Source organism: Clupea harengus, chromosome 18 (assembly GCF_900700415.2).
Source record: "Clupea harengus chromosome 18, Ch_v2.0.2, whole genome shotgun sequence".
Classification (NCBI taxonomy): domain Eukaryota; kingdom Metazoa; phylum Chordata; class Actinopteri; order Clupeiformes; family Clupeidae; genus Clupea; species Clupea harengus.
Window position 1 is genome coordinate 19,166,061 of NC_045169.1, and position 7,772 is coordinate 19,173,832.

The 7,772-nt window shown below is 47.3% G+C and overlaps 1 protein-coding gene across 1 annotated transcript in view; it reads right to left on the minus strand.

Annotated features, from left to right (window-relative positions):
• The window catches only part of tnfsf10l (TNF superfamily member 10, like), a 12,559-nt gene extending 9,341 nt beyond the window's left edge, over nt 1–3,218 (minus strand). Inside the window, exon 1 of the mRNA XM_031584739.2 lies at nt 2,225–3,218. The gene's annotated coding sequence lies outside the window, so the exon portion shown is untranslated. The remainder of the gene's footprint in view (nt 1–2,224) is intronic.
• Between the last annotated feature and the right edge of the window lie 4,554 nt (nt 3,219–7,772).

Genomic DNA, 7,772 nt, shown 5'->3' on the forward strand with positions numbered 1-7,772 from the left:
ACTCACACACAGAGACACACAGACACACACACACACATAAAAAGTCATCCCACCCATCATAAAGTCAGCAATTTGAAAGACAAATTATCCCTGCTAGGTGATCTATGCCTGTGTGTGTGTGTTAGCATATGTGTATGTGTGCATTAAGCCTCTTTCTGGACGTGGATGGTTGCGTTAGCATAAAGAAACAATAGTCCTATTCAAATCACCCTGGCACTCTTTCAGTATGTAATTCAATATTCGCGGACATAGATCTTACTCTAGTACAGTCTAGTGTAGTATAGTCCATGCCTATGTCTGTACAGCCACACCACGTACACACTCAGAACATAGATCTTACTCTAGTACAGTCTAGTGTAGTATAGTCCATGCCTATGGCTGTACAGCCACACCACGTACACACTCTGAACATGGTCCAATACGCCAGACACATGTGTTCTGCACTGCATGAAGTCTCTGAAGTAACACAGGCGTTGTGCAACGAGTTCAGTGTTTCTATACGCACACAGGTTCTTTATTGCCGTGTGTTACTCCGGTCGTCTGACACGCTTTGTGATGGGATTGATTCCGGAATGTCTGCCGGGCCCCGTTATTCCGATTGGCCCCGCATCAAAGCCCAGGGAAGGGGAAGGGGCAAGGGCGGGGGGGGGGGGGAACAATAGGCCTGGCATGCCCCCGGAGCTGTCACGTAAAAATATCTTCATCCTCTTCCTCTCCTGGTCCTTCCTCTTCCTCCGCCCGGAACACACAGGGCGGAGGGAAGGAGGACAGCATGACTGTTAGTGTCCTGGTGCGCAAGCTGCTGCCAGGAATGTAGATACGTAAGAGTCAAACTTTGTCTTTCTATTTTTTTTTATTCTCGTCTTCTTTTTTTGGGTTTGTTCCTGCTTGTGAGTTCTCTACCACTTGGTAATGGCTACCAGGTGCGCTAAAACTCTCTAGATGCTGAGTGCTCAGTCTGTGTTTCCTGTCATTCTCTCTCTTTCTTTCTTCCTTTCCTGTTCAACCTGTTTTTTCAGTCGCTCTACCTCCTTATACCTTTCAGTCTTGACCCCCCCACTCCCCCCACCCCGCACCTTCTTCTTATCACTCTCTCTCGGTTTCATTCTCCCCCTCTCCCTCTCGCACGCTCTCTCGTTCTCTCCGTTTCCCTCGTTCTTTCGTTCTCCCTCGTTCGCCAAGCGGGCCCACTTTCCTCTGCAGGACAAGGACAGATTTGTTTCTTTTCTCCGTGGTCGACCCCTAACTTGATCTGGGCATTCCTTGGGGTCTGATAATTTCATCCATGCCTCTGTAGTGGCACATGTGTTTTGAGTTAAAGCCCCTCCGAAATGCCTCTGTCTCTCCCTGCCAGCAAATTGTTTGCAGCCTCCTGCAATTAGCATCGAGCGATTTGATGTCTGACGCGTCGAAAGAGGGTGGAGACGACGACTGCCGCAGCATTTTCAGAGTATTTCACTCGCGCGTCTCCGTCCCCGCACGCAAGCCCACATGCCGAGTTACTGGCAAGCTCCCCGAGTTAAGTGCTCACCGTGCCGTAACCGGTCGGGGGTCCAGAACGAGAAATATTTCTGGCGGACATCAAATCCAAAGCCTCGTTAACACCACCCTCAGTACTGAACAGCCCCCCCCCTCCCCCTCCCCAAACCTGCCACCCCTACCCCACCTCCAACCCAAAACACATAACATGGCTTTAATATGCTATGAGGGGATGGGGGCGAAAGCTAAAACCAGGGAAATAAGCAGTGAGAGGGGGAAGTCCAAGGGGGAATTCATGCCCGCCGGCTTGTCTCGTGTTTAGGTTATCTCTTTGCGGGTCAAAAGCAGGACACTGGGCTGAGTGGTATGATAACAGCTGACGAAAGTATACAAAGGCATCATCGACCGTGTTTTTGTTTCCAAATGAGATCTTTCCACTCCAGGCTCGAAGTAGCATAACAACTTCCTTAGCGACGTGTTGATGTTATGAGCCACTTTTGTTCTCCTCGGGCCAAAGTACAGTATTGTAGTTTTTCAGCAGAGTAGACTGAGGCAGCAACTAAGACGTTGTAGACTGTCTCCGCAGGTGACACAAATCAAACGGAAAAGCATGAAATCGCTCGTGTCAGTTTTGATTCAACCGTGTCCAGCACACACCACAGAACCATTTCTTACTTTTTTTCATGTGTGTGTGTGTGTGTGTGTGTGTGTGTGTGTGTGTTTGCGATTCCAGATGTTTTCTCACCTTGGAGATGTAAGCCTTGATGCCCTCGGCCAGCTTAATACACGGCTCCCCAAAGAGCTGGGCCAGGTTCTCGGGGATGTCCTGGTCCTTGTCCAGCGCGTTGAGCAGCCCCAGACAGCGGAGCTCCTCGGTGACGCCTTGGCTCTTCACCTAGCCAATAGAAACAAATCCGTCAGTCAGTCCATTTCCTATTAGGTGACCAATGACCATTCAATTTCCTCGGGGTTGGTTCACTGGACCAGTGCATCTGCTGACAGAATGATTTACTTTAACATGTGCCAATAATCATAGCCGGGCCAATAAGATGACGTAGTACCGGTGCGGTGGTGCACTCTAACCAACCACAGGTCATGTTATTGGATACACATGGACCAGTACAGAATTCTGCGCTTGCAGACTTTTTGTCCTCACTGACCTCCCATCTAGCGAGAGGCAGTAAGTAGTGTTATTTAGAGGATGTCAAAACAGGATTTTTCTGAGGGTCTAATCAGACACTGTTTGGTTCTTGCGGCAAAACAACAAGCAGGAAAAGAAAAGAAAAGAAAAGAAAGAAGCTATGTGTTTGAGTGTCTGTGCTGGATGGACCCCCGTCCTGCCTGGTTCCGAAAGGTTCTAACTTAATTGAAGGCCATCCAACAGCCGAGTGTAGTGTTTAGCACCGTCCCTGAGGGAGCATTGAAACGCTCCCTTCCTCTGTGACGGAGGATTAACTTTGTTCTTCTCAATTTGTCTTTGCTTTGGCCTCTCTGTCTTTTCAACATTGTTTAATTCTTCTCAAACTCAGGCTCACCAGTGTTTGCAAAGAAATGTACATCCTGAGACAAAAAAATCTGCTTGCAGTTTAAGAACACGCCGCGGCAAATTGCTATGAGTCACGGTTCAAGACTGCCATTAATGAGTCTTTAACAGAGATCACTCGAGCTTGACGCTGGGTGCACTTGAGGTTGTGTGTGTGTGTTTGTGTGTGTGGGTGGGTGTGTGTAAGCATGTGTATATATTCTTGAGGGGGTGTGCGTTAGTGCGTGTGAGTGTGTGTTTGTGTGGGTGTTTTTGTGTATGCGTGTTTGTGCGTGTGCAAATGCGTGAGTGTTTTAGCAATGTTAATGCAACCATGACAGATCAGCCATCTAATGAGGGTTTTCCCCTCTGGATTGGAGAGTCTGTTCCGAGTAACCAGCTCGTACATGAGGGCGCCTTGGTGTTTTATGGGAAAATGAGTCACTCAGGATTTCAGCTGCATACATGAATAATACTAAACAATGACCAGACCCATATCTTTGCTAACTCGCATTGAAAACTGAGTCACCATGTTATATGTCTGCTGTTACAGAAGTGGTTGTCTGAAGGTTATCTGGGTCAGCTTCTCCACAGACCTTTGTACCAACATGTGACGAGACGAGACGAGACGACGCGAGACAAATATTGAACGCACTGTGAAACAGTGACATATTGAACATGCTCAAAAGGCAGTCCATCACAGAGCACTGAACAGCTCGTTCTATGTCAAATTAAATATAGGTTCAGAACAAACACCCCCCTCACACACACACACATACACACACACACACACACATACCACTGGTGAACAGAATACCAGAAATAGAAACCCAGAAACAGAATCAAGCTGCCTGTCAGACACTTAAACACAACTAGATGGCAAGAATGACAGAGACAAAGGCTGATTCAAGGAGGGGAAGAGGAAACAGAAAGAAAGAGAGAAAGGAAAGAGAAAGATAGAAAGAAAGAGAGAAAGGAAAGAGAACGATAGAAAGAAAGAGGGTGCAGGGGAGATGGCAATAGCTCCATGTAAATGCTGAAAGCAGTGATAAAACGGTACATAAGCAGAGGTCTAAAACCAGGTGCTGCTGGGAGAGAAAGAGAGAGGGAGGGGGGGAAAGAGAGAGCGAGGGAGAGAGAGAGTAAGAGAGGGTGGGGGAGAGAGGGAGAGAGAGTAAGAGAGAGTGAGAGAGAGGGAGAGAGAAAGAGATAGGGAGAGAGAGAGGGAGAGAGAGTAAGAGAAGGGGAGAGAGAGAGGGGGAGAGAGAGAGGGAGAAAGAGAGAGAGAACTGAAGGGACACAGGGAAAGGAGAGAGGGGAGACGGAGACGTAGCGACTGAGAAAGATCCAGAGGAGGCTGACAAAGCCATTCTAATCCCAGAGAGAAGCACCGGAATTGGGAACAATGCTCCAGTGTTGCTCCCGGCTTCTGAAGGAGCCACTTGCAACCACTGCTGAACGTTACGCTCCATATCCTCCTACTTTCTTCAGGCCAGGGGATTAAAAATGGGGAAACCAGGCATGTAACTTAAATCCATGACGGAGGTTTGTGTGTGGGTGTGTGCGTGTGTGTGTGTGTGTGTGTGTGTGTGTGTGTGTGTGTGTGTCTTTGTGTGTTTATCAGAAAGCAGAAAGAGAGACTGACAAACAGATGGAAACTGTAATACAGAGAGAGAGAGAGAGAGAGAGAGAAAGAAAGAGAAAGAAAGAGAGAGAGAGAGAGAGAAAGAGAGAGAGAGAGAGGGAGGGAGAGAGAGAGAGAGACCAATACAACCTGGGTAAGGTCAGAGAGGAGGACAGCGGGGAGAGATGGAGGTGGCTTTGTGCTTACTAGCAGGGGTCTGTTGAGCATATCCCTGTCTGTCTGTCTGTTTGTCTGTCTGTCTGTGTCTGTCTGTCTGTCTGTCTGTCTGTGTCAGTCTGTCTGTCTGTCTGTCTGTCTGTCTGTCTATGTCGGTCTGTCAGTCTGTGTTGGTCAGTCAGTCAGTCTGTCTGTGTCTGTCTGTCTGTGTCTGTCTGTCTATGTCAGTCTGCCAGTCTGTCTGTCTGTCTGTCTGTGTCGGTCTGTCAGTCAGTCTGTCTGTGTTCGTCTGTCTGTCTGTCTGTCTGTCTGTGTCGGTCTTTGTCGGTCTGTCTCTCTGTTTGTCTGTCTGTCTGTCTGTCTGTCTCAGGGTTAGTGTAGAGGAGGAACTGTGAAGCGACTCCATCTTGGCCCAGTCAGCGTATGCCTCCCCTCGCCGCCTATAAAACATGCACCTGCATGCAGATTCCCCAAAGGCCCTGCATTATTTGGAACCAAAAGGATATTCTATTTGTCCTTTTGGTTCCTCTGTTAATTCTCCAATTGTGAATGTATTAAATAGATGTTTTTTAAATGCCACTCTTGATTGGCAACTACATAAAAGTATTCACAGACCTAAAGGAATTATGGGTGATTAATATGGATGCAAAAGTTAATGCAGAACTGTTTAAAGAACTAATGAGAAACCCATAGTGATAGTGTGAAATAGCATGCTGTGACTAGACTTTGCCTGTCTGTTAGGTGACTTATTTCTGAGTGAAACAACATGTTCGGGGCAGGACTTTTATCCGTCAGGATCTCAATGGATCAAATGGTTCCTCTCGTGTTTGTCTGCCCGCTTGGCCCTGCTAAAGCAAGCAAACAAGTGTGTGTTTCAGAGGCACTGGGCTTGATGAGAAACTATGGAAAAAAAATAAAAAATCCATTTGGTTTAACATGACCAACTAATGTGAGCTAAGAGGTAAAAACCAGCCACTTTGGCCATCCCACTAAGGGTCTAAGGGTTTCAGATAACCTCCTCATGAGTGGAGAGCTGTGTTTCTCTTATCAGATACCAGCTATGAGGAAGAAACCGTGAGGGCAGGAGTTCAAGTTTCGATTCTGTCACACAACTGAAGTGTTGGGTTCTCGTCAATCACTGATAATGTTGACTCTGCAAACGTGTCCTTCCTTTAAAAGCACACACCTGTTCTCACATGCCACAGCACCTCAGGGTGAGAATTCAGACACAGACGTTTACGAGAGCTTTCTGGGAAAATGCTACCTGTTTGCACACAATCACTTACTGTGTTTGGGCTCTTGCCATTGGCTCATAAATCTCCTGGAATTTTGGTTTGACCAATCGGAAGAGGTTACATTGTTTTGGGGGGTCATTGTGATGCCTCTTTCAGTAGACCAGTTGGGGTAACCAAGGCAACTCTTGCTTAAACTTCCACCCTCACATTCTGCCTAAGACTTCCAAAGAGCCTCGTGAGGCGTTTGTGGGCAAGATTACTAACAACACAGCTGTCAGACAAAATTGGTGGATCTCTCTCTTTGCCAGAGCCGAAAAGAGTTTGGGAAATAAAAAAAATAAAAAAATAAATAAAGTGGGTATGTAGCTCCCAGAGGAGACAGAGAAGCCTCGCATTTAATGACAACAAGAATTAATGTCAACAAGACCAACCCTATTCCTATTAGTCAGCACATTCCATGAAATGAATCACTCATTAATTGGACAGGGTTGGTGCTAGTGGGGACAGTGTTGGTGGATGTGATGGTTCAGTCACTCTCCAGGTTTTTTTATTAGATTTGAGAGGAACTTCCCCACACACACAATTGTGTCTAATCTTATAATGAGGAGGACATGCCTGCCTGTGGGCCTTCCACCTGATTCATTCCCACACTTAAATGACAGCGGCTCTGGACAATGGAGGCTGTGTAAAGTCAGCTGCAATAACACCAGTTGCTACCGTCCAAGAATGAAGGGGGGGGGGAAGCCCTACACAAATACCAACAAAGACTTAAGGCTTTGTGTAAGCACCGTCTTCACATGATTTAAATGCCGTCCTTTTTTTTTGCTACCAAAGCGCTCCTCAAAGTTACAGGCAGCGTGGAGACGGCTGCGAGATCGAGATAGACAGGTTAGTCAGAGAGTCCACCTCTGGTCTATCTCTGACCGTGCTGCGACGTCTTTCCCCTATCATCATTGTTTACACTAAATGACCCCTCTCGTGCTGGATGGACGCATGTTCTCCCCGGGCCTGTGGCGCTCGTGTAAATATTGAGAGTAGAGAATGGACTCCTCGGGCCCGAGCCGAACAGCTCCGCGGACCGTAGCAGCTGCTTGGCCGAAACGTTGGCAAAATAAAAGGCCACCAGAGCAGGAGTGTGTCTCTCGCCATTATTATGGGTTCTTCCGAATGTAAACATCTGCAAACACTGAAGGCCCTTGGCGAAACCATGCAGTGGTGCATTAATGTCAGACGGTCAGAGAGAAAAAGTGAGACTGCAGAATATTTCGCTTCCCTTTTTCAGTCTTTGGTCAATGTTTACATCAGTTTGTAGTGTGCGCTGGATGAAGATCAGCTTGTTTTTTTGGAAATCCATTCTTCTTTTTTTGCAGCTTCTAGGAGAATACCTCTGACAAGGTCCCATCTGGTTGTGAGCATGTTGTGCGTGAGCACACAGTATTTACACTGGTGCTGAGAACTTTCACCACCATGTGGACACATCTGTGAGTGTGTGTGTGTGCATACATAGGCGCACGCGCGCGCACGTGTGTGTGTGTGTAAGCATTTCTGGCACATGCTTATATAATCAATCTTCACTTCTCCCTTTCTCTTTCAGGCCTCTCTCTCTCTCCTTTTCTCTCTCCTCTCTCTCTCCTTCTCTATCTCTCTCTCTCTCCTTCTCTTTTTCTCTCTCCTTCTCTTTCTCACTGATGCTCATTGGCTTCCTCCCTTCCCTCTCTGCCCTCACGGCCTCTCA